This window comes from Lissotriton vulgaris, unplaced genomic scaffold, assembly GCF_964263255.1.
Source record: "Lissotriton vulgaris unplaced genomic scaffold, aLisVul1.2 SCAFFOLD_236, whole genome shotgun sequence".
Classification (NCBI taxonomy): domain Eukaryota; kingdom Metazoa; phylum Chordata; class Amphibia; order Caudata; family Salamandridae; genus Lissotriton; species Lissotriton vulgaris.
The window spans coordinates 1,274,377-1,299,836 of record NW_028246389.1 but is presented as its reverse complement, the minus strand read 5'-3'; positions in this window follow the sequence as shown (position 1 = coordinate 1,299,836).

Genomic DNA, 25,460 nt, shown 5'->3' with positions numbered 1-25,460 from the left:
GTTGTTGAGGTCCTTCGCATCAGCAGTGGGCTTTTTAAGCAGAGGGGTGACCTGCCCAGTTTTGAAGGAGACAGGAAGGGAGCCTTGCCAGAGGGAGAGGTTGATCAGAGTGGTCCAATAGGAAAGGGAATGGGTATAGAAGTCCAAGGCAATGGCACTAGGGATAGGGTCAAGAGAATGGTTGGAGGGCTTTGTTTCGCGTATGCACTTGAGAAGGGCATCTTCAGAGATGGGGTCAAAGCTCTGCCAAATGGCTAAGGATTTGCGCTCCTCTGGAGGTGTAGGATGAGCGACCTGATCCACAAGTGATTTCACTTTTTCATCGAAGAAAATAGCGAAGTCCGCTGCTCTTTTAGTAGAATCCTCCACCTCGGAGAATGGGGGAGAGCAGCTCGGAATCTTGATGAGATCGAATAGTTTTTTGGGTCTATTTTTGGCGGAGTCAAGGAGGGTTTTGAACTGCGCCGCTTTCTCAAGGAAGATATGCTTGTGGTACTTGGATGTTGCTGTGCGAAGTATGGCTAAATTGTCTGTGGAGGGCACTTGTCTCCATTGCTTCTCCAGAAATCTTAGCTGCTTCCTTTCCTCATAAAGGGATTTGTTGAACCAAGGTGCTGAGGGAGTGGGCCTTATCCTTTTGCTTTTGAGTGGAGCGACGTCATTAATTTCAGCTGCAAGCACTGTGAGGCATTGGGAGGTGAGATCGTCAACAGCTATGTTTGGGTCTAGCCTTGGAAGTGAAAGCAAAGCTGATTCACAGAGGGGGCCGACATCAATATTTTTGGCATCACGGAACCAGGAGATGGCCCTCTTGGGTTGGCCAAGAGTTATCGAGTGTGAGAGTTGAAGAGAGAATGGGATGTGGTGATGGTCAGACCAATCTACATGGATTGGGGTAGAGGTAGAAAGCATGCCTGCTTTAGAAATAACAAGGTCCAGGATTGCGCCCTTAGAGTGGGTTGGTTCAATGCAGTGTTGGATAAGATCGTTTGTAGAGAGGAAGGTGGCCAGAGAGTTCGCAGAGGAGTCTTGCAGTACGCCCCAGTGGAGATTAAAGTCACCCACGAAGGTCTGATTGTCACTTTGTGTGTATTGGTCGCTGATGAAGTCAGTGAGATCTTCTATAAACGAAGGGCCACTACGAGGCGGGCGATAAATGATATGGAATCTGAGCGGTGGACGATGTTTCAATTGAAGCTCAAGAGAAAGGCATTCAAAGGTGAGGGAGGAACCGATTGGAGAAGCCTTAAGTTGGAGGGCGTTTCTAAAGATGACTGCAACACCTCCCCCGGTGTTGTCAGTTCTGTCATTCCTAAATATGGAGTAACCTGTGGGGAATAGGAGGTCAAAAATAGAGTGAGAGGTATCTTTGAACCAGGTCTCTGTGAGGAAGAGCATGTCAAGTTTGTGAAGGGTGATGGTATCGGAGATTTCAAGTTTGTGTTTTACTGCAGATCTGCAGTTGTGAAGCATACAGCGCAGCTCTGTCAAGACTGTTTTGGTGACGGGGGCACTTGGGCTCTGAAGGGTGATCGGGATATTGTACTTATGTGGGGGTGCTCGGGAAGGTTTAGGTGGATGCTTTGTTCTGACAGAGGTGATGGTCTGAATAGTGTAGATAGTGGGGTTGCTAGGGTATGTCTGTTGAAGCAGGGTGGCGTTCAAGGGCTTGTGTGAGTTAAAGACGTTAGCAGACAAGAGGTTGGGCTTGGCTGTATTGGGGTGAAGGAGCGAGGTACTTCTCATGGGAGGTTGGGAGGGAGTAGAGGTGCATGGATGAGTGGAGATCTTAGAGCATAGAAGTGAAATGGCAGCTGTAAGCTGGGAGATGGAGGTGATCAGAGAGCCTAGCGAATTTTCCAGTGAGAATGAGGCAGAGCATGGAAGGTTGGGTGGCTCGATTGAGACAAGGGGTGGTGGTATTGGTGGTGGAAGGCAGGGAGAGGTGGTAAGTTGGGGAGAGGTGGGGGGACAGGAGGTAAGTTGGGGTGAGGGGTTCACAGGAGGAGCTAGTGAATTGGGCGTTAAGGGAGAGTTGTCAATGTTGGTGTTGCAGGCGGGAGAGGAGTTAAGGACAAATTTAGAGGGAGAAAGGTGCGGAACACGGCGGTAGGGAAGTAGGAGGGGAGATGCCTGAGTGGCGTCATGGGAATGTCGGAGGTTTGGGAGGAAGCGAGGTGCAGTGGTTGTGGAGGTCCTGTCAGTTAGGAGAGGTGGAAGTGAGGGAACGGTCATCTGGCAGAGTGAGGGGGGTTGAGAGAGAGGGAAGTTGTGGAAGGGAAGTGGTCCTGCTGGGCTCGAGGGTTGGAGATGGGATGGGTTACTAGGAGGGGAAAGGGGGTAGTGCAGCAGTACTGGAGGAGTAGGAGGGAGGAGAGAGATGCAGTGGGAGTGTGGCGACAACGGGATGAATGGCGAGGGGATGCAGGGGTGGAGAGGAGGGATGAAAGGAGGGATAAGGGGAGCATAGGGAACGTTAATCGGGGGAGAGGGTTGGAGGAGAGGTGGACTAAGAAGGGGGGTGAAAGGGAGAAGTATGGGGGAGGAGAAGAGATTTGAGTATCGCGATAGTACAGATGGGACGAGGAGCGTATTAGCTAGTGGTAAGGCTGAAGTAATGTGGGAGGGGACATACTGTGAGGGGGGAGGAATAGGTGAAGAGGTAAGTTGGGGCGGGGAGGGAAGGGGACCGACCTGTGCTTCTCGAGAGTGCAGCCGATTGGAGTGGGGTGGGGTCGGCGGGGGAGAAAGGGAGTAATGGGTGGAGCTGGAAGGAGAGACAGGGGGAAATCCGGTTGCAGAGGAGGGGAGTAAGGAGGGGAAGAGTTGGTCAAAAAGCAAGAGGCAGGAGTCTTTGCCTTGGATCATGACAGTACCGTTATTATAGAGTGAGATAGTGAGGTAGCCATTGAAGCACTGAGAGGGGGAGATTTTTAGTTGTTTCCCATAAGGGATAGAGGAGGAGGAGGTGACGTTGAGGGAATTGTAAAAGCTGTTGGACCAAGAGGGGGTGTCGCGAGTGTAGAAAATGAAATCGTTTTTGAGCCTCCCAAGACAACCATTGTAAAATTGATCAACAAAAAGGGAGTCCGGGAAACGTTCAATAGTGTTATGCTTCAGTCGTTTTATTGTAGCCTTAGACTGATCGGGAGGATAAATGATTTTGTAGCAATTGGCTCCAGACTTAACTCGAGAGGTGGCCATGTTGGGAGGATGAGGCGAGGAAGGGTGGGGGAGGGATGAGAGGGGTGTTATTGGGAAAGCGGTGGTCAGGAGAAATAAAAGGGCAGAAAGGGGGCGCATAATCCAGGCGTTTATGGTGAGATAACCGAATTAATGTGCCGTCAGGGAAGTGAGGTAGGAATTTGTTGGGCCCTTCATCTAGGAGTATGAGGTGCCACCTGGCACTAGATAAAGGTTACAGGGGAAATATTTGCAAATAGCAGGGACCCATCACATTAAGAGGCGGGGAAATTTACTCACATCTCTATTAAAATTTATATATGTAACACTCGGTTAAAAAAATAAATCTAGTGATTCTACTGGCTTTTTCACTTCAGTCTCGAACGCTAAAGTGTAGTTCTTGTCTGAAAACTGCACTCATCTCCGCACCTACAATGGGAACTGGAAGGCTTTTCAGCAGGCAGAGTCCCGGGCAGGAAAAAGCCAGTCAGTCAGTAAGAAAACTTTATTTGGTTAATTACAACCTTAAAAGTATACCCTATACATAAAATTACTGTTAAAACTTGAACAAGATCATATTAAAAACATGGCATTTGTACTTCCCGTAAAATAGTACATTCCTTCGTACTAAATACAAAAATACCCCTAGGGGTAATTAAGTCAGGTAATTTCCATCAGCATCAAATCAATTCCAAAGGATCCAAATCACAACGTTAACCTTTACATGTACAGGCTCATCCTCCCCCCATGAGCGCCGCCTAAGGTATTTACTCTGAACACTTTAGAAACAACTTGACTTTACACAAAAATTTCCCCATAGCACAAGCAATATCTAGATACCTCATTTCAGCTATAAGGCTAGCAGCTTGCATCCTATTTCTGATCCTGTATTTTTAAAAAATCGGACATAAAATTTCTTTTCGTAAATCTAAAAACATCATACAATCTAGTAAAATGTGTACAATATCGCAGTGGGTACCCAACCCGCAAGTACAGGTTCCATTATTATTTAACATAAAATTTTTGGCTTCCTTGTTCCCATAGCAGGGGTTTATCCCCATTCGCACTTTTAGGACCTCACGTCTTAGGCGGTAGCTGGGCAATCTGTCTAAATAGGGGTACTGTTGGTTAAGTTCCCAGGCCAGGGTCATATATGACACCGAAACTTTCTGCGAGAGATACTCTCTATCATATGTGCGGGACGTCTCGGCTCCCAATGACCTCAATTCCTTCCTAGCTATATGTGGATGACTCAGTTCCGGGCATAGTTTCAAACCCAACACACCATAGGCTTCACTTAGTGCGGCTCTTGTTTCTTTCGCCCAGGTCAGTTCGCTAGCGACAATTTCACTTTTACACCACTGTGAAATTTTTAAGTGCTCTCCAGACCCTAGGCGCTGCCAAAAGCGGATTAGTGCCATACAGGCAGTTACTGCCCAGGAGGTAATTCCCAGCTCCAGTCTTGCAGCATGTACCATAGAAGATTTAGGCAAAGAGAACAGGTTTTTTAAAATATTTCCCTCCTCTTTATCCCACCCTTTTTTCCCACTTAAATAGAGCACTTCTGCCCCGTACAGGAATTGGGGGGGGACCATTGCTAGGTAGGCTTTTATGACAGGCCTATCTGAATTTTCCCCGTACACACTATTAAATCTTTTTAGCCCCTTCACAGAGGCAGATGCCCTCATTTTGAGAGCCTCCAGATGGGTATACCATTTAAGGTCACTCTTAAACCAGATTCCCAGGTATCTGTATTCGTTCACCCTTTCGAGTGGCTTTGTATCCAGGTACCACAGGAAGCTAGTTTTATTCCTACCGAAGCATAAAATTTTAGTTTTATCCATGTTCACTGTTAACTTTTTATTCCGGCAGTATTCATTGAACATGTTTAATTTCCTCTGGAGGCCTATCTGTGTCAGGTCCATAATCACTAAATCGTCCGCGTATAGTAGGCACGAAACATGATTTCCTCCCAATTTTGGACTCGCCCCTGTAACCTCACTTAGTTTTGCTGGTAGGTCGGCCAAAAACAGAGAAAAAAGCAGTGGGGCGAGTACGCAACCCTGCCTCAAGCCATTTCCAATCTGGATCTTCCCAGACAATCCACCCTCCTCGTCCAAGATTATCTGGGCCCAGTTTTCTGTGTGTAAGGCTTTTATAATGGCCAAAAGGTCTCCGTGTAGATTATATCCTTCCAAGGTTGCCCATAACTGCTCCCTACCCACAAGATCGAAAGCCGCGCGGAAGTCCACAAAACAGCAGAATAAATTACCCCTCTGTTCTATCGACTTCCGCGCGATGGCCCAGAGAGCAAAGCAGTGGTCCACCGTCGAATGCCCTTCTTTGAACCCACCCTGTTCTGGGGGTACTAACTGGTTATCCTCTGCCCAATCCTTTAGCAGGCCTAGGATTACCTTGGAGAATACCTTTTCCCCAATATCGAGGAGATTTATTAGGCGGTAATTTTTTGGGGAATTTACATCACCTTTTTTATGAACCGGTCTAATGATTGCCCCTTTCCAACTTTCTGGCATGATACCAGTCTTTAATATCCCCTGAAACATATTTGAAAAAAACTCAGCCCACCATTCTGAGTTAGTTTTTATGATAATTGCTGGTAAATTGTCTGGTCCGGCCGCTCGGGTTAGGTTTAAGCCAGCTATTACATTCCTAATATTTCCTGAGGTGAAATGCACTAGTATGTCATCCCTCACTTCTGGCCAGCTTGATGAGATTATTTCCCCTTTGCTCGGCCACTTACCATATATTTCCCCTAGATAGGCTACCCACTTGGCCTCTGGGACGGAGCACAGCATGGATCCCGCCACCTCACCCGTGCATTCCTTAATCAGCTTCCAGAATCCTTTAACATTTTTTTCTTCAATAGTCTCGAGTAAGCTCATCCAACATTTTTCCTTAAATAACCTTTTTTTATCTCTAATGGTCGTCTTATATTTTAATCTTAGGTTTTTTAGTTCTGATGATGAAATATCATAATTATTACCCCTAAGGCCTCTTTCGTGTTTCCTGATAGCAGCCTTTAAATACCGACATTCATCATCAAACCAAGGGTTATTAATTGGGGGAGCCCTAACTCTGCTTTTTTTCTCATACTTTCCCTGTTTGATTTTTATCCTAAGGCATTCCACCATTTGACTTATTGTATCCTCATACCAGGATAAAGCCTCCCCTGGTAGGGGGTTTTCTAACCCAACTAATAATTGGAGAGCTCTCAGAAAAAGCCATTTCACTCAAATGCCACCTTCAGAAATAACAATAGAAGAGAAAACATTCTCCCTATTTTTTTTAGAACCCTATGACATCCGCACCTTTTCCCTCCTTTTTTGTGCCCACTCAGACAAAATACTCATGGAGCCACTGCCATAATCAAATTGTGATTTATTTAAACCTGTTACTTGGCTGTTCTACTAATGCTCGTGCTGTGGGCAAAGCCTGATGACTTCTACGCCGCATGACTGAGACGTACCTTCGCCATGGCACCCTTTTAGGTCAGGCCAGAAAATCTTTGTGCAGTGTAGTCACTAAAGCACTCAGAGAGCCGACCGCTCTGCACCAGTCGCCGAATGGACCGTGCAGAGGACATAGTCCTTGGTTCTACCTTTTCAAGGAAAAGCGACCAAGAAACTTCAAAATGTCAACGTTCAGTCCTTCAGTGTTTTGGGAGCATACACTTTTTATTTTGCGTATAGTCCACCTATCAATTTAACAAACTGGTACAACCAACTCGATTAAATCATTTCTGGTGGCCAATTTGGCACCACATGCCCATGCGTGACTTTGCCCCAAACCAGCTACAAACTTTTTGATAAGTACTTTATGAGATGATTAAAACACTCTTCTGCCTATTGCTCGCGGGATGATTTGGCCACTACTGAACACTGCTTAAAGATCCCTTGTGGCTCTCCAATAAAAGGCAACACCTGCAAGTTAGGAGACTTCCCATACTCACTTCCCCACTTCACAAGATAGAGGGGTGGCCGTGATTCCTTTGTAGTGAAAGACTGAATCAATGTGTGAGTTCCTGCCTTTTTAGGTCGAGCCTAGGCAGCGCATGCACTGCTCTGTGAGGCATACCGTATTGAGGCAGGTACTTGAAGCTCCGCCAACGTTTTTCATTGGCTTGTGTCATTGGCCACTGTAAACTGTGGCTGTTCATTGGTCAAAAGGCTTAGTAGTCCCTCCTTAGTACCGCCTTGTCTCATTTTGTAACCTCCAATGGCAATACCCCCTATTATGTGTGTTGCTGCTTGGTAGGCTTTATTTACAGCCTCTGAGCACTATTTTCACAAATAGCTTTGTCATTGCAGCACTCGCTCTCTCCTAACACTTAAAAAAAACATTTATAGCATGCATTTGCAATGCAATAGGTCTCGCATTTCAAGAGTTGAAGCTATTGGTATTGTAAATGACAAGGCCTTTTATTTATCTGTTTTAAAAACAACACATAAATAAAAGGCATTGTTATTTACAATGCCTATAGCTTAAACTCTCATAAATGTGAGAACTATTGCATTGCAAATGCTTGTTTGTCTTCTGTATCTGCACTTGTTTATTCAGTGCAATTTGTCTGTTGACTTTCTGGTCTATGTCTGTGATACTGTTTTCTCCGGTAACAACTGCTGGTTGGCTTTAACATTTTGTTCGGAGTCATTCTGGTGGCTGTGGCAAGAGAACTAAATATCAGGGTAGAATGCTTGCCACACAAATAGCCAGCATTGTCACCTTGAAGCAGACATCAGAGGAACCCTCTGATTGTAACCTATGTCACCATACTGTGATATCTAGGCTGCTTAACAGAAAATTAACAACACAGCTCTGGGATTAAGTTGAAGCATCTGACTCGCCATATATGTTTCAGGGTGGGGTTTCGGGTTAGTAACAAGAGGTATCATATAAGATTTTTTTAAATGTTCAAGCCTGTAATAAAACGCAAGCTCTAACAAGGACAATGTACACATGTAGAGTACTTCAAGTAATAGGGACCAGTCTTTCCTGTCGATGCTGTTACTTGTCTAGCTATTGTAAGAGTTTAAGAAAAGAAGAGCTGTGGCAGCTAGGTTCAACCCCTCATTTTCTGGATGGTTGGATTTAAGAGGTAAAAGAGGTTTGTATGGGAGCAGTACTCCCCGCAGAGCTAAGACACACCATTTAACAAAATTTTACACCATCCAGATCCCGCGTAGACTGCTGGAGTTCTAGGCATGATCCAAGGCATGGTGACTACTCTTGTTAGGACAAAGTAGTGTAGGCCCAATGACGACAGTCGCTTTTTGTGGCACATTTGATGCTCTCAAAGGACCAGAGCTCAGATGTCTTCCTCCCTCACTCCATGATTTATGTTGGAACAGATGACTGTAGCAGTTGGATGTCTATCTTGAGGACTGGAGACAAACTCCCATCCCCATCAAGGCAAGATGCAGGCAGAAACGTGAGATTGGTACTTAAGCCTGGCTCTTATATTTTGAGGGCAGACATGCCTGCACACACACTCACACATGAGCACACAAATGCACACACATCCTTCCCCCATCTCCCACAGTTAGAGTCAAATCCCCACTTTTTGTTTTACTTAGGCACCCGGTACAGGCATTTCCACATTGGCAAAGCCTGTCCTAAAGTCAGGGCTTTAAGTGGGCCGGGTCCTGCCGGTGCTCAGCAATGGCAGTTCTAACAAGCATTTACAATGCAATGGTTTCGCCTTTGGAAAAGTTAGAGCTATTGGCATTGTAAATGACAAAATTTGTATTTATGTGTTGGTTTTGAAAACAGATAAATAAATGTCATTGTCATTTACATTGCCATTAGCTTAATATCTAGCAGTCACTTTGCAGTCACTCTGCACTCCCTAGCACTCCCTAGTCACTCTGCAGTCCCTAGCACTCCCTAGTCACTCTCTCTACTCTGCACTCTCTCTACTCTGCACTCTCTCTACTCTGCACTCTCTCTACTCTGCCAATAGCACTTTCCCACCTCTCAAAGACCAGCAACCCTACTCTACTAAAAGTCTAACAGAGTAGCAGTCACAATATCACAAGCACTCACAGACAAGCACCACACACTACCAGCAGCGCTAACAACCCTCCGAGAGTAGCAGTCACAACCCTCACAGACTAGCACCACACACTACCAGCAGCGCTAATAACCCTCCGAGAGTAGCAGTCACACTATCACAAGCACTCACACCCCTCACAGACTAGCACCACACAGTACCAGCAGCGCTAACCCTCCGAGAGTAGCAGTCACACTATCACAAGCACTCACACCCCTCACAGACTAGCACCACACACTACCAGAAGCGCAAACCACCCTTCGAGAGTAGCAGTCACACTATCACAAGCACTCACACCCCTCACAGACTAGCACCACACACTACCAGCAGCACTAACAGCCCTCCGAGAGTAGCAGTCACACTATCACAAGCACTCACACCCCTCACAGACTAGCACCACACACTACCAGCAGCGCTAACAGCCCTCCGAGAGTAGCAGTCACACCCCTCACAGACTGGCACAACACACTACCCCACAAGCACCCAAACCCCTCTCCGCTATACCACCCTCAATTAAACCACAAAACCATCTCTCCTATAAACCCCCTTCAGTTAAACCATAACCATCTCCTTTAAATCGCTCTCAATGAAAACATTCTCAGCCACACTCTAATACCTAAACTTTAATAATGTAAACAATTCTCAGCTAAACAAAAATCACCTAAAGCCCTCTCTTGTAAACCACCCTTGGTCAAACCACAGCCACCTCTCCTGTAAACCACTCCCAGCTGAACCTCAATAATCTCGTTTAAAGCACTCTCATTGAACCCGCTCTCAGCCATACCTCTGTCATGTAAACCACCCTTAGTTACTCGCCATTAACTAAACAGCACTCATGCAAACAACTCTCAGTCACACCTCAATCCCGTTCCTCCGAACCACTGCTCATCTAACCCAAACCGCACTCATCGAAGCCACTCTTGGCCAAGTCACACTCATGTAAAGCACTCTCAGCTAAACCACAATCGCATTTATCCTTCTACTGTAACCAGCACTTAATTAAATTACAAACATCTCCTTTGAATCGCTGCTACATTCTCAGCCATACCCCTGTCATCCATACCCCTCTCATTTGAGATACTTTCAATTCAGCCGCAGACCAGGCACTCGTCTAATCCAAACTGCACCAATCTAAATTACTGCCCATAAAGCCCCCTTGGATAGTCCTCAGCCAAGCCCCCTGAGTTGACCTGTGCTCAAGCAAATCACGTTTAGCTAACCCATACGAATCTAACCCGCTTTCAGGTAAATCATAGTAACCTAAACCTCCTTCAACCAAACCATTCTCATCTAAACCGTTCTCAGGTAATCCAAGGGCTGCTAAACCTTGCTAGTGAAACAGCACTTACTAAACGAGTTTCGGATAAGCCAATGTCAGCTCAGCCAAGCTCAGCTGAACCACACTCACACAAATTATTTTAGCCAACCTGTACTCAGCTAAACGACTTTCAGGCTACATGTCGAGGCACACTAAACAGACCGCTATCCCATAAACCCAGCTCAGTTGAACAACTCAGCCAAAGCCCTCTCAGCTAACCCAGAACTAACTGGAGCACTCTCACACACACAACCCCACAGTCGGCGAAACCATGTCATAACAAGTCACTCTCAGTTCTCCAGTACTCAGTCGGACCACTTTCTTTTAAACCACATTCAGGTTAAATACGCCCCACCCCCTGACAAGCGCCTCTGGTTAAACCACCGTCAACTAAACTAACCTCTGCCATACGACTCATAGCCGAACCGCATTTATGTGGCCCGCTCGTCTAAAGCACATTCGGCTAGTCGACTCTGGTTAGCCACACCTTCCAAAATACACCAACGCGCTCCCATGTAAGCTACACTGAGCAGTTTAGCAGAGCCTGTGCCCGTTTAGAGAGGTCTACAACCCTCGGCAGGTCCGTGCCAGGCTGAACCACTGGCAGCTGAAGCACTCCCAGCTAGAGGTAATCAACTAAACTACGATCTGGTGATGTGCAGCCGCTAAACTACACCCTGTCTAAGGTAAACTCATCTAACCCACGCAGCAAAACCACACTCAACTGAACCACACTCCGATAAAGCACTCTCAACCATAACACATAAATTACACTGCCCTAAACGCCCCTGAGCCAAATATTTCCAAATGAATCACAATCAGCTAAGCCAAGCATTGATAAGTCCGTATTAACTCTCCGAAGAACAGCATGCGAGCACGAAGGAAAGCACAACAAAAGTGTATTTAGGCAGGACTACACGGAGAGCGGGAGGGGGAAGAGCGGGAGGGGGGATGGCGGGAGGAGGGACACGGAGAACTTCAAAACTCACAGGACTGCTTAGGCTTTCATTACCAGGTATGGGGGGCGGGAACGGGGCACAAGAAGGCGGGTGCCGGCATGCGAGCACGAAGGAAAGCACAGCAAAAGTGTATTTAGGCAGGACCACACGGAGAGCGGGAGGAGGGAGAGCGGGAGGGGGGGAGAGCGGGAGGGGGGACGGCGGGAGGAGGGACATGGAGAACTTCAAAACTCACCGGACTGCTTAGGCTTTCATTACCAGGTAGGGGGGCGGGAACGGTGCACAGGAAGGCGGGTGCCAGCATGCGAGCACGAAGGAAAGCACAACAAAAGTGTATTTAGGCAGGACCACACGGAGAGCGGGAGGGGGGAGAGCGGGAGGGGGGACAGCGGGAGGAGGGACACGGAGAACTTCAAAACTCACCGGACTGCTTAGTCTTTCATTACCAGGTAGGGGGGCGGGAACGGGGCACAGGAAGGCGGGTGCCGGCTCAATGCCGGAACAGATTCGGGGGCGTTCCCGGCTTTTGGCTGACGTCGCGTGACGTAGCCAAAAGCCAAAAATTCTCGGGAATGCCCCTGACGGACAGGCCCATCTTCCAATGGCTAGCCTCCATTTATGGAGCTAGCCAATGAAAGACGGAGGCCGTTCCTGTCTCCCGTATATATCTCAATAGGTTTTCGCCTGCGCGAAAAAGATGCGCAGAGCGCATCTTTTCGCTAGGCAAAACCTAAAAAGCAGTTGCTGAGAAAGGTCCCTATCAGGCTCTACATTTTTGCCCTCACCCTCAAGGTGAAAAAAAAAATCTTAGCAGCAGTACCACCCTCCACTGCCTTTGATGTAACTTCAAAGAGGCTCGTAATAGTTCCTTCACAGTCTCATCATTTTAGAACTGAAGCATTTTCAATATTATATACAATGAAGCGATAGTTGTTGCTTTTTCTTCCTGTGCAACTAACAACCACTGACAAAGCCAATAGTCCTGGCTTGTAGGTGTAATGTGCAAAAGGGGGTGGTGATGGACGGGGCATCTGAATCAATCAAACACTCACATCCAGTCAAAAGATCTGGGTTTAATCCATCACCGTTCTTTAGCCCACTCTGCCACCCCAGTTCAGACATGGCTATATGCAAATTAGTCTGACCCTGTGCCTCATGGGAATAGTCCAGTCCGAACTGCCAAGCCATGTCTTCCCTGGTCTGGAAACAAGCTTCCGAGGACCGGTTTCTGGCATTCCAGCCGTCTTCAGCCCGGCTTGCTTGAATCCAGTGGCAAAGTGAGCAAGGGACTCACATCTGAGCATACCCTGCCACACTTATGGTGGCCAAAAGCGGTGCAAAAGGGGGTGGTGATGGACGGAGCATCTGAATCAATCAAACACTCACACCCAGTCAAAAGATCTGGGTTTAATCCATCACCGTTGTAGGTGTAATGTTACTTGCTGTATTATATATCTGGATACAATGATAGAAGCAGCAAAATACCCGTTGGGTGGCACACAATGCTAAGCACAGATTTTGAACTTTCATGTTTTTAAGCCATATCCGCAAATGCAATGGTTACGCCCCTTTGAGGGGCCACCAGTTATTTTTAGCCCACTTAAAGCCCTGCCTAAAGTGAAATTCTTTGACCCTTTGCCCTGATCTCCAAGGTATCTGGGGAGAAAGGATATCTCACCCGGAAAAAAAGAAGAGAGGCAAGGAGGTTTTTGTGCTTTACTATTGTTTTAAAGACACATGGACATATCATTAAACAAGCATTGGAAATGCAATAGGTCTCCCATTAGAAAAGTTGGAGCTATTGGTCTTGCAAATGACAAATATTTTATTTATGTGTAGGTTTTTAAAATAGCTAAATTGAAAGCTTTGTCATTTACAATGTCAATAGTTATAACTTTGGCAAATGTGACACCTATAGCATTTGTAATGCAACATGTTTTGTATTTACGTGACTTAGATGGCAGCTCTGGTCATTAGGCCACATCTCCAGAGAGATGTACGAAGTACTGAGAAAGACAAGATAAACTGCACTTCAATAATGATGTCGATATTAAGTTAGTACCTCTTTGATCGTTTTACTGCAAAATTGTGAAAATTACGAGACTAGTTCAGAACAGTTTGAATTTAGCTGTAGGACACGGCAACCCAGTAAGTGCCAGTTGTTGTGGTGGCGAGTGATGCTGTGGCGTTCAGTGATGCTGTGGTAGCGCATAGTGATGTTGTGGGAGGGTGTGTGTGGGGATATGGGGGTGGGGGGTGTGGGTGTGTGGGGTGTGTGTGGGGTGTGTGTGGGGGTGGGGTGTGTGTGTGGGGTGGGTATGTGGGGGTGAGTGGGGTTGTGTGTGTTAGGGGCTGTGTGTGTGTTGAGGGTTGTGTGTGTGTGTGGGGTTGTGTGTGTGGGGGATTGTGTGTGTGGGATTGTGTGTGTGGGGGGTTGTGTGTGTGTGAGAAGTTGTGTGTGTGTGTGAGGGGTTGTGTGTGTGAGGGATTGTGTGTGTAAGGGGTTGTGTGTGTGGGGTTGTGTGTGTGGGGTTGTGTGTGTGGGGGGTTGTGTGTGTGGGTGTGTGTGTGGGGAGGTGTGGGTGTGTGTGGGGGGTTGTGTGTGGTTGTGTGTGTGTGTGGGATGGGGGTGAGGGTTGTGTGTGGGGGGTTGTGTGGGGTGCTGTGGGTGTGTGTGGGGTTGTGGGGGGATTGTATGCGTGGGGGAGTGGGTGGGTGTTTGGGGGTGTGTGTGGGGTGTGTGTGTGTATCGAAAACAGATCCCTCCTGTATCACCCACGGAGTGTGTAAATCAGAACACATGGCCTAGTGAAAATCTCTTTAGAGGAAAAAGAAAAATCACCAGGCATGGCCACTGCCAGTGTGTAAAATAAATTACAGGGCGTGGTAAATACCTGTGAAAAGCATAAAAAGAAACCAGGTCTCCAAGTTTCATTCGCCTAAACACAGAGTTTAGTAAAAGTAAACGTCTGTAAAGTGTAAAGTATAAGAACTGGAATACACAATCGCGCCAAAGCAAGCGAGTTAAACAAATCATAAGGTGTAGTAAGGCCTACCTAAAGTGGAACGCCTTCGAATTCCCAGTATCGCCAATGCGATTGTAAACGAACTACAGGGCCTGGAAATGTTGCCAATCATGAACAAGAAAATGCATTTTACATCCGTATAGGGAGAACTGCATATTTTATCAAGTTAAAAATAAGGAGACATGGCCTGGCCGCCGTGAAACTAAAAGCACGGCCGGCGGGCCATGAAAGCCTTTGATGCAGCAGGGGGCGGAGCGGGAAGAGCTGCTGGCGGCACCAAGCTGGGCAACAGATGGCTGGCGATTTGATGCTGTGCACGCACATTTTAACTCATTGCGCTTGCGCATTGAGCTAAAAGCGCACATGCACTGCATCAAATCGCCAGTGTAGTTAAACTCTGTTGAAACCCCTATAGTCCCGCAAGCTCATTGCGCATGCGCATTGACAGGCGAGACCTAAAAATCTTTGGCATCTTTTGTGAGTCATGGAAGAAGAGAATCCAGTCATGTCCCTTGAATAGCAGTTTATGCTTCCAACTGAATGCTCTGACCATTCCTAAACTCCGTGCACAGAGGATGGGATGTTGCTCTTTTCAGTTCTTGCTCCAAATTAATAGAACAGCTTCCCCCTCTCTTTGTATCCAACTCGAAAGTATCTGAATATCCAAAAACAATCTAAAAATTATGTTTTTCCTTAAATAACACTGTGTCACAGAAATCGCATTCTGCTCAGAGCCAAGGAATGACGTTCTAGCACTTCGGAAATAGAAAAAAAATACTTTTGAACTTGATAGTTCTGTACCAAATTCTGCATTTATCGGGATTTAACACACATTTCGACTGGTAAATTTGGGTAGATCTGAACTGCCGTTAGGGAAAAGTTTTAGGGGCAAGGTAATTTCTGCAAATCTCAGAATTCCTATTCTTGAGGAAACAGAAGTTTGTGAAAGATCAGATTATACAGGCCGACTTGTAATCAATGCACAAGAGCCATCTAATACAGGCTTTTTTTGCCACATAGAATTAAGGCCCGAATTACAGGGGTGCGGGAGGGGTAGGTGCTATTTATCCCCAGGATTTTCACTTTATTAGATGCATCAAAAATGTCCCTATCCTAGATCCTGGAGAATAACATGCAGATGGAGCACCAAAATCCACAGGGTCTGGTAAATACCATACTTTTTCCACATGTTATATTCATGCAGGTTTGGCCTTTCGAAATTTAATAAATCGTCCAGAATTTATCGCACCTGGCGAATGTTGGGTGCAGCAAACTGCGTACAACTAGTAATTCTGACCCCAGCTCATTTAGGTGCTTCCACAGGGGTGGCAAAACTTTAGCCCACTCATAATAAGGCCCTACAAGTCTGTCGTTTTTATAGTATTTTATGCAGGCACTGGTCTATATTTTTGTGTGGTCTCATGGTGCCCTGAATGGGGTAGTCAAGGCACCTTTGGCCGTGGCCAAAGCTAGATGATTCATTTCCCATCCCCCCACCACCCTACAGGATTGTCCAATGGGTTTACAAGGGATAACTGAAATAAAAATTGCTATCTTGGACTCTGTGGATACAGGCCCAAATCTAAGCTTTAGCGCTTAACCAAAAAAAACGTATTTTAGTGGCAAATCGCTTTTTCCCTGTGCCTCAGATTGTAAATTTGTGTGAGAATATGGAAAAACAGTGGTCAGCGTCTGGTACTGTCCAAACGTCTACTAGGTACCGGTTGGTTCAGTAGACTTTAAAGGAAAGGACTGATGTATAGTATATAGAATGAGAACCAGAAATCTATGCATATATGTTGTAATCAATACACACTATAAATAAAATATGTCTCCCCTATCAATATGCTAGCATTGCCTCAACAGCATGCCTCCACCATTACATTTACCATCCCTGTGCTCCATTACTGCTTTCTGCAATCTGTTGTCAACTGGACCACACCGTTATCTTTATGTACACCACCTCGTGTATGAGATGGTCTTGCTCCAACAAACATGTTTTATGTAAAATGCTTTGCTGCACCTTGGAAGGAGCCCTGACGCTACGCTACAAGAAAAAAAACTGATTGTAATTGCCTTTTTATACGATGCTTCATGGCACAGTCATGAGTCTGCAACAATCTAAATAAAAGGTTTTGCTATCTAAGGGAGCAGTTATTGAGTCCCTGAGTGAGGTGAAGTGTGCCTGTTTTTGTAAGAAGTGGGTAAAGTTGTAATTCTACCAGCAGTCTTGGGTAAAGTGCATTACTTTTGCACTTCACAAAGTTGCAAATCTGTGCACTTTCCCAGCTGTAAAGAGGAGAGAGTTACCTACAATAAAATGTTATCGATTAGCATTTTTTCCTGGATTTTGTGGGAAAGTGTTGCTGAGCTTTTCCCATACTAAACATAACCTTCTGAGGATTCATTCATCCACTTTTTAAACTTCGTGAAATTTGCAAATTTTAGCAAAAACGTAGGAATTAGAGTAGGCAAAAGTGCACAAATTCACCATGGGCGTGCAAAGTTTATATTGCACATGCGAAATTTCACTAAGGTCGATTATAAGCCTGACTGTGGGGTTTGCAGCTTTGCTGCTTTTCTTATGTTTACATTCTAAGTACCCCTAATCCCACGATAAGTGGCAACTTTTCATCACAAATTCTAGTTAGCCCAGTGCACCTACTATTTCTTGTTTTCTTCAGGGTTAAATTTGAAACAAACTTTTGAAAATAAATAGATGTTGGTGATCTTTGCATCCTGAAACAACTTAAAAGGGCTGTATAAGTCCCAATTCTAAAATAAAAACCCAGAGGCAGAGAAGTTTGTGAACTAATGGTATTCATGGGTTCTATTTGCAAACATGAATGTAAGTTCACGAGAGGAATAATGCACAACTTCGCATATCACTAAAATCAATTTACCTCCTCTTTAGATTCGTTGTTTCTTACTTGGAGCCAGTAGAAAATGTTAGTGCACTGTTTACCCCCTTGCCTGTGGAGTATGCCTGTTCTTAGGAAAATGGACGTAAAACATCACTGCAGTATATAAATGAGCACATATTTAGCCATACAGTGTGATATGAGGCCTTCTATGGAGAAAATCTGTGGAATCTTTGCCAATTCCACGTGGTCAGCACAGTGATGCTCTCTTGGAGAACATTCTCCCCATAGCTGCAACCAGAAACTCACTTGAGTTAAAAAAAAAAACCTCCATGCAAAGGTCGGCTCAATAACTGCACTTTCGGCATTTTCCACTTTGTACCAAGTTAAAACATCTAATTTATTGGGAGAGGGGAATAGAAAAGAGGAGATGGGGAGGGGGGGGTAGCAGGAAAGGGCGAGGAAGCAGGAGAAGGAGAGGAAGCAGAAGAGGAAGAGGATGAGAAGACGAAGAAGAAGAGGGAGAGGGAGAGGGAGAGAATGAGGAAGCGAGAGAGGAAGAGGGAGTGGATGAGGAGGGACAGGAAAAGGAGGAAAGGTGAGCAGGGGAGGGGAGGGCTAGGGTATAAGGAGAAAGGAGGGAACAGAGAGACAGAAGGGTGAAGGAGAGGGAGAGAATGAGGAAGCAAGAGAGGAAGAGGGAGTGGGTGAGGAGGAAAATGAGGAAAGATAAGCAGGAGGAGAGGATAGGAGAGAAGAGGGGAGGGGAGGGCTAGGGTATAAGGAGGAAGGAGAGAACAGAGAGACAAAATGGAGAAGGAGAGGGAGAGAATTAGGAAGCAAGAGAGGAAGAGGGAGTGGGTGAGGAGGAAAAGGAGGAAAGATAAGCAGGAGGAGAGGATAGGAGAGGAGAGGGGAGGGGAGGGCTAGGGTATAAGGAGGAAGGAGGGAACAGAGAGACAGAAGGGCGAAGGAGAGGGAGAGAATGAGGAAGCAAGAGAGGAAGAGGGAGTGGGTCAGGAGGAAAATGAGGAAAGATAAGCAGGAGGAGAGGATAGAAGAGGAGAGGGGAGGGGAGGGCTAGGGTATAAGGAGAAAGGAGGGAACAGAGAGACAGAAGGGTGAAGGAGAGGGAGAGAATGAGGAAGCAAGAGAGGAAGAGGGAGTGGGTGAGGAGGAAAATGAGGAAAGATAAGCAGGAGGAGAGGATAGGAGAGAAGAGGGGAGGGGAGGGCTAGGGTATAAGGAGGAAGGAGAGAACAGAGAGACAAAAGGGAGAAGGAGAGGGAGAGAATTAGGAAGCAAGAGAGGAAGAGGGAGTGGGTGAGGAGGAAAAGGAGGAAAGATAAGCAGGAGGAGAGGATAGGAGAGGGGAGGGGAGGGGAGGGCTAGGGTATAAGGAGGGAACAGAGAGACAGAAGGGCGAAGGAGAGGGAGAGAATGAGGAAGCAAGAGAGGAAGAGGGAGTGGGTCAGGAGGAAAATGAGGAAAGATAAGCAGGAGGAGAGGATAGAAGAGGAGAGGGGAGGGGACGGCTATGGTATAAGGAGGAAGGAGGAAACAGAGAGACAGAAGGGAGAAGGAGAGGGAGAGAATTAGGAAGCAAGAGAGGAAGAGGGAGTGGGTGAGGAGGAACAGGAAAAGGAGGAAAGGTGAGCAGGGGAAGAAGATTAGAGGAGAGGAGAGGGGGAGGGGAGGGGAGCAGGAGAGGGCGAGGAAGCAGAGGAAGCAGGAGAAGGAGAGGAAGCAGAAGAGGAAGAGGATGAGAGGACGAGGAAGAAAAGGGAGAGGAAGATGAGGGAAAGGGCTAGGGAGAGAAAGAGGAAGCAAGAGAGGAAGAGGGAGTGAATGAGGAGGGACAGGAAAAAGAGGAAAGGTGAGCAGGAGAAGAAGAGAAGAGGAGAGGGGAGGGCTAGGTTATAAGAAGGAAGGAGGGAACAGAGAGAGAGAAGGAGAGGGGGAGAATGAGGAAGCAAGAGAGGAAGAGAGAGTGGGTGAGGAGGGACAGGAAAAAGAGGAAAGGTAAGCAGGAGAAGAAGAGGAGAGGAGAGGGGAGGGCTAGGGTTTAAGGAGGAAGGAGGGAACAGAGAGACAGAAGGGAGAAGGAGAGGGAGAGAATGAGGAAGCAAAGAGAGGAAGAGGGAGTGAGTGAGGATGAATAGGAAAAAGAGCAAAGGTAAGCAGGAGAAGTAGAGAAGAGGAGAGGGGAGGGAAGGGCTCCCTTCAGAGAGACAGAAGGGAGAAGGAGAGGGAGAGAATGAGGAAGCAAGAGAGGAAGGGGAGTGGGTGAGGAGGAATAGGAGAATAGAGGAAAGGTGAGCAGGGGAAGAAGAGGAGGAGAGGGGAGGGCTAGGGTATAAGGAGGAAGGAGGGAGCAGAGAGAGAGAAGGAGAAAGAGTCTGAGAACGTCGAGAAGTATATAAGGAAGGTAAGCTAGGAAGAGAGAATAATAAGATGGCGGAGGGGAAGGTGGAAGCCGTGCCAGGGCCTGCAGCGCACGCGGAGGGCGCAGGCTGAAGATTCTAATGCAATAACCCCCCTGACAGTGATTAATGACCGGCTCAGAGACAGGCTGCGAGCCGCGCAGCTCGTCTCCAGCACAGCCCTGATTCAATCACAGACTCCTGATAGCCTCCCCGGACCCCCCTCCCCATAGGATAATTATTTTACAAAATGTCACGCAGGAACTCGGGGGATGATGGAGAATTTAACTAAACATAGCTGAGCGTTAACCTTTTTCCAGCCAGGGCCTAGACAGCTAATCCCCCTCGGGGTCTGGTGGTGGCAGAGTCCGGGCAAGGGGGACTCCAGGACACGAGCGGTGACACCATGCCACCCCCAGAGCGTGGCAGGGAGTGGACGCCGGGCCACCAGACCTCCGTTTACGGCCGCTTCTCCTAATACAGAGGCCCTGCCCCCTGTCTAAATGGCTTTTCATCAGCAGTAGCACAGACAGAGTCTATGGAGAGGCTCCCACTTAATACTGCACAGTCTAACCCGATCAGACACCACCATTGTCCCCACATGGCCTATTAGCAGGCAGCAAGGGGACTGAAAATGAGGCATCCGAGGGAGGCTGTAATTGTACACCATGGGGATTAGAAATATTAGTCACACCACCAGACACCACAGGTAGTTTGATCAAACTCCCCGGACCGTGATCAGACTCAGTGGTCAGATTCCTTTGATAGACAGTGATCCGAAAGATGAGAGATACCTGGATCAGACACACGAGAATCCTATTCTTACAGCAGAATGGGGTAACAGAAGGTTAACATGTTGATCTCTTCTCTTAAGGAAAGTGTGACTTCAGAGAGTGGCCCCTCTTCATGACCATGAAATGGATGTAATCTCAAGTTAGGTTAATGCCTAGTACTACTATTAACCAATAGAAGTATGAGAGTGTTCCCCATGTTGGGCCATGCATGAATGAATGTGAATGCTGATTAGGTAGGAATAACATTTAGCTCTGATGAAGGTCGTTGACCCTTACATGCACTCAGTATGGCCAAAACATGTTGGCACTAGACAGTGGATCTACCAACCACTGAATGCAAGGACAGCACCTGTCAATTCTTTTAACCTTACCCAGGGTATTTTGTTAATAAAGAGATACCTTCTTGGGTTTAACCCTATAAGGTACTTGTATCAGTCTGGGTCCCCACAGCTATCCAGTTAATTTTTATTCAGAACTCCCTTAACCTTGAAGTCGAGTGCTATTTCTCTACCGGAATGGGATAAGGAAACCAATAATGGAGAATGTCACTAAAGTGTAGACGAGTTTCTCTTATCATAATCTTTGAAACCTCTGTATGATAAATAGTCTAATAGTCATTCATATTAAGCTGTGGTATGCAGTATTGATAGGGAGGCTGTGGAATGTTTTTTCCGCTCACTCTCTATATGGTGATAACACAGCCAGATAAGATACCTGGATCAGATACCAGAGACAGACAGTGATCATACTCCTCAGACAGAGTGTGACAGACAATTAACAGAGACACTGATTAGACGGATGAGAGATACCGGGATGAGACACCTCAGAAAGGCTATGATCTATCACTTCAGAGAGATGTTGATTAGACTGTTTATATTGACCTTGGTCAGACATCTGACAAAGACTGAGATTGGATTCTATAAGCACATACACCAGAAAGTTCAGGCAAACACACAATAGCACTGTAATCACTATTGACTTAGGAAAGCGATCATATGAGGTTGTCTTTCAACTTAGTGTCATATCACCTGTTTTGCAAAACATTTAACAGCTACTTCTTGCTGCAACCCATGTCTTTGTGAAAACGCTTGGGCTGCACAGACCTTTGGTTCTTCAACTACTCCCCGAACAACAGTTTTGAGCATTTTCAGAAGAACTTCACAGGCCCTTATCATATTTAAGTAACTTGTAGTGTACCCCTCTCTCTCTCACACCTCTTCCTCCACCACACTGGTAAGCACTGTATCCCATAACATGATAACTGCACCTTTGTGATCATCTTGCACGACATGGAAACCCTTCCCAAACAGGATTAAAGAACAAAGATAACACACTTCTTACCACACACCCTACACAGCGTAACTCACTGCCTATGTAGGCAAGTGCTTCAATCTCTCACATATCGGTAGTAATCGCTAGATAAATGCTGTAATACAATACAAAACAAAGAAACATCCTCATTTGCAACAATAGCTGGGATAATGCAGATCCTCAATAGCTTTTAAACAAATAATCAAGCCAAGACCCAAAATGAAACAATTACTGGCCAAGCCAATAAGTCTTGGAAAGCTGGTGCAACAGTTGGAATATTTTTTTAATATTGCAAGCATATGCAACTAAAACAAGCATTTGCAATGAAATAGGTCTTGCATTAGGAAAGTTTGAGCTATTGGTATTGTAAATGACAATTTTTTTATTTATGTGTTGGTTTTGAAAATAGCGAAATTAATAGCTTTGTCATTTACAATGCCAATAGCTATAAATTTCGCAAATGTGACACCTATAGCATTTGTAATGCAATATGTGTTGTATTTACGTGACTTAAATGTATTGATATTACAAATAACAATGGCTTTTATTTTTTAAAAATAAGTAATACTTAAATAAAAGTCATTGTAATTTATAATGGCAATAGCTTAAAGTTTTGTAAAGAACTTTTGTGAAGATTATGTTCAGTGTATTTTATTGTGACGAAAATTCAAGAACAGAAGTGAAATATTAACATCTTTTTGCGACATTTGTAATAAAGCTTGAAACATTGAGAGAACATATTTGAACCAGTTGTTGAATGGTTGCACAGATTGATGCTGTGGTGGCGACGAGTGATGCTGTTGCGTTCAGTGATGGTGTGGTAGAGCATAGTGATGTTGTGGTGCCCCTTTGTGATGCTGTGGTGGTGCTGAGTGATGCTGTGGTGATGCAATAGATAGATAAAGTGAGTGCAATAGATAGAGTGAGGGCGATAGATAGATAGAGTGAGGGCGATAGATAGAGTGAGGGCGATAGATAGATAGAGGGAGGGCGATAGATAGATAGAATGATGGCGATAGAGTGAGGGCGTTAGACAGATAGAGAGAGTGAGGGCCATAGAATGAGGGCGATAGATAGATAGATAGACAGAGTGAGGGCGATAGATAGAGTGAGGGCGACAGATAGATAGAGGGCACTAGATAGAGTGGGGGCGATAGAGTGAGGGTGATAGACAGAGCGAGGGTGATAGATAGATAGAGTAAGGGCGATAGACAGATACAGTGAGGGCGATAGATAGAGTAATTATGTGGTGTGTAATTGTGTGGCACTGAGTGGTATTTGGAGTGTATGTTGCGTTGAGCGCAGTGTAAAGATGTAGCATTTAATTATGTGGCACTGAGTGGAATTTGGAGTGTATGTTGCATTGAGTGAAGTGTAATTATGTGGCACTGAGTGGTATTTAGAGTGCATGTTGCGTTGAGTGCAGTGTAATTATGTAGCATATAATAATGTGGCACTGACTGGAATTGTGTGAGTGTATGTTGTATTCAGTAGAGTGTAATTGTGTGGCGTGTAATTATGTGGCACTGAGTGGTATTATTTGGTGTGTATGTTGCATTGAGTGCAGTGTAATTATGTAGCATATAACTATGTGGCACTGAGTGGTATTTGGAGTGTATGTTGCATTGAGTAGAGTGTAATTATGTTGCGTGTAATTATGTGGCATTGAGTGGTGTTATGAGGAGTGTATGTTGTATTCAGTAGAGTTTAATTGTGTGGCTTGTAATTATGTGGCACTGAGTGGTATTGTGTGGAGTGTGCTGCATTCAGTCGAGTGTAATTATGTGGTGTGCAATTATGTGGCACTGAGTGGTATTTGGAGTGCATGTTGCATTGAGTGCAGTGTAATTATGTGGCATATAACTATGTGGCACTGAGTGGTATTTAGAGTGTATGTTGCATTGAGTGCAGTGTAATTATGTGGCGTGTAATTATGCGGCACTAAATGGTATTTGGATTGTATGTTTCATTGAGTGCAGTGTAATTATGTGGCGTGTAATTATGTGGCACAGAGTGGTATTTGGAGTGCATGTTGCATTGAGTGCACTGTAATTATGTGGCATTGAGTGGTATTTGGAGTGTATGTTGCGTTGAGTGCAGTGTAATTATGTAGCGTATAATTATGAGGCACTGAGTGGTATTTTGTGGAGTGTATATTGCATTAAGTGCAGTGTCATTATTTGGCGTGTAACTATGTGGCACTGAGTGGTATTTGGAGTGTATGTTGCATTGAGTAGAGTGTAGTTATTTTACATGTAATTATGTGGCAGTGAGTGGTATTATGAGGAGTGTATGTTGTATTCAGTAGAGTGTAATTGTGTGGCTTTTAATTATGTGGCACTGAGTGGTATTGTGTGGAGTGTGTTGCATTCAGTAGAGTGTAATTATGTGGTGTGTAATTATGTGGCACTGAGTGGTATTTGGAGAGTATGTTGCCTTGAGTGCAGTGTAATTATGTAGCATATCATTATGTGGCACTGAGTGGTATTGTGCGGAGTGTTTGAGGTATTCAGTAGAGTGTAATTGTGTGGCATGTAATTATGTGGCACTGAGTGATATTGTTTGGAGTGTATGTTGCATTGAGGGCAGTGTAAGTATGTAACATAATTATGTGGCACTGAGTGGTATTGTGAGGAGTGTGTCTTGCATTCAGTAGAGTGTAATTATGTGGCACTGAGTGGTATTTGGAGTGTATGTTGTATTCAGTGCAGTGTAAATATGTGGCATGTAATTATGTGGCACTGAGTGGTATTGTGTGGAATGTGTTGCATTCAGTAGAGTGTAATTATGTGGTGTGTAATTATGTGGCACTGAGTGGTATTTGGAGAGTATGTTGCATTGAGTGCAGTGTAATTATGTAGCATATAATTATGTGGCACTGAGTGGTATTGTGTTTTGCTATGCTATGCTTTGTTATGCTATGCTATGTTTTTTTATGCTATGCAATGTTTTGTTGTGTTTTATTATGCTATGCTTTGTTTTGCCATGCTATGTTTTGTTATGCTATGTTTTGTTATGCTATGCTATGTTATGTTATGTTTTGTTATGCTATGCTAAGCTTTGTATTGTTATGCTATGCTATGTTGTGTTTTGTTAAGCTATGCTATGTTTTGTTGTGTTTTGCTATGTTTTGTTATGCTATGTGTTGTTGTGTATTGTTATGCTATATTTTGTTATGTTATGTTATGTTATGCTATGCTATGGTTTGTTTTGCTATCCTATGCTTTGTTGTTAATGCTATGCTATGTTTAGTTTCGCTATCCTATGCTTTGTTTTGTTATGCTATGCTATGTTTTGTTATGCTATGTTTTGTTGTGTTTTGCTATGCTATACTTTGTTATGCCATGCTATGTTTGGTTATGCTATGCAATGTTTTGTTGTGTTTTATTATGCTATGCTTTGTTTTGCTATGCTATGTTTTGTTATGCTATGTTTTGTTATGCTATGCTATGTTATGCTATGTTGTGTTATGCTATGCTAAGCTTTGTTTTGTTATGCTATGCTATGTTGTGTTT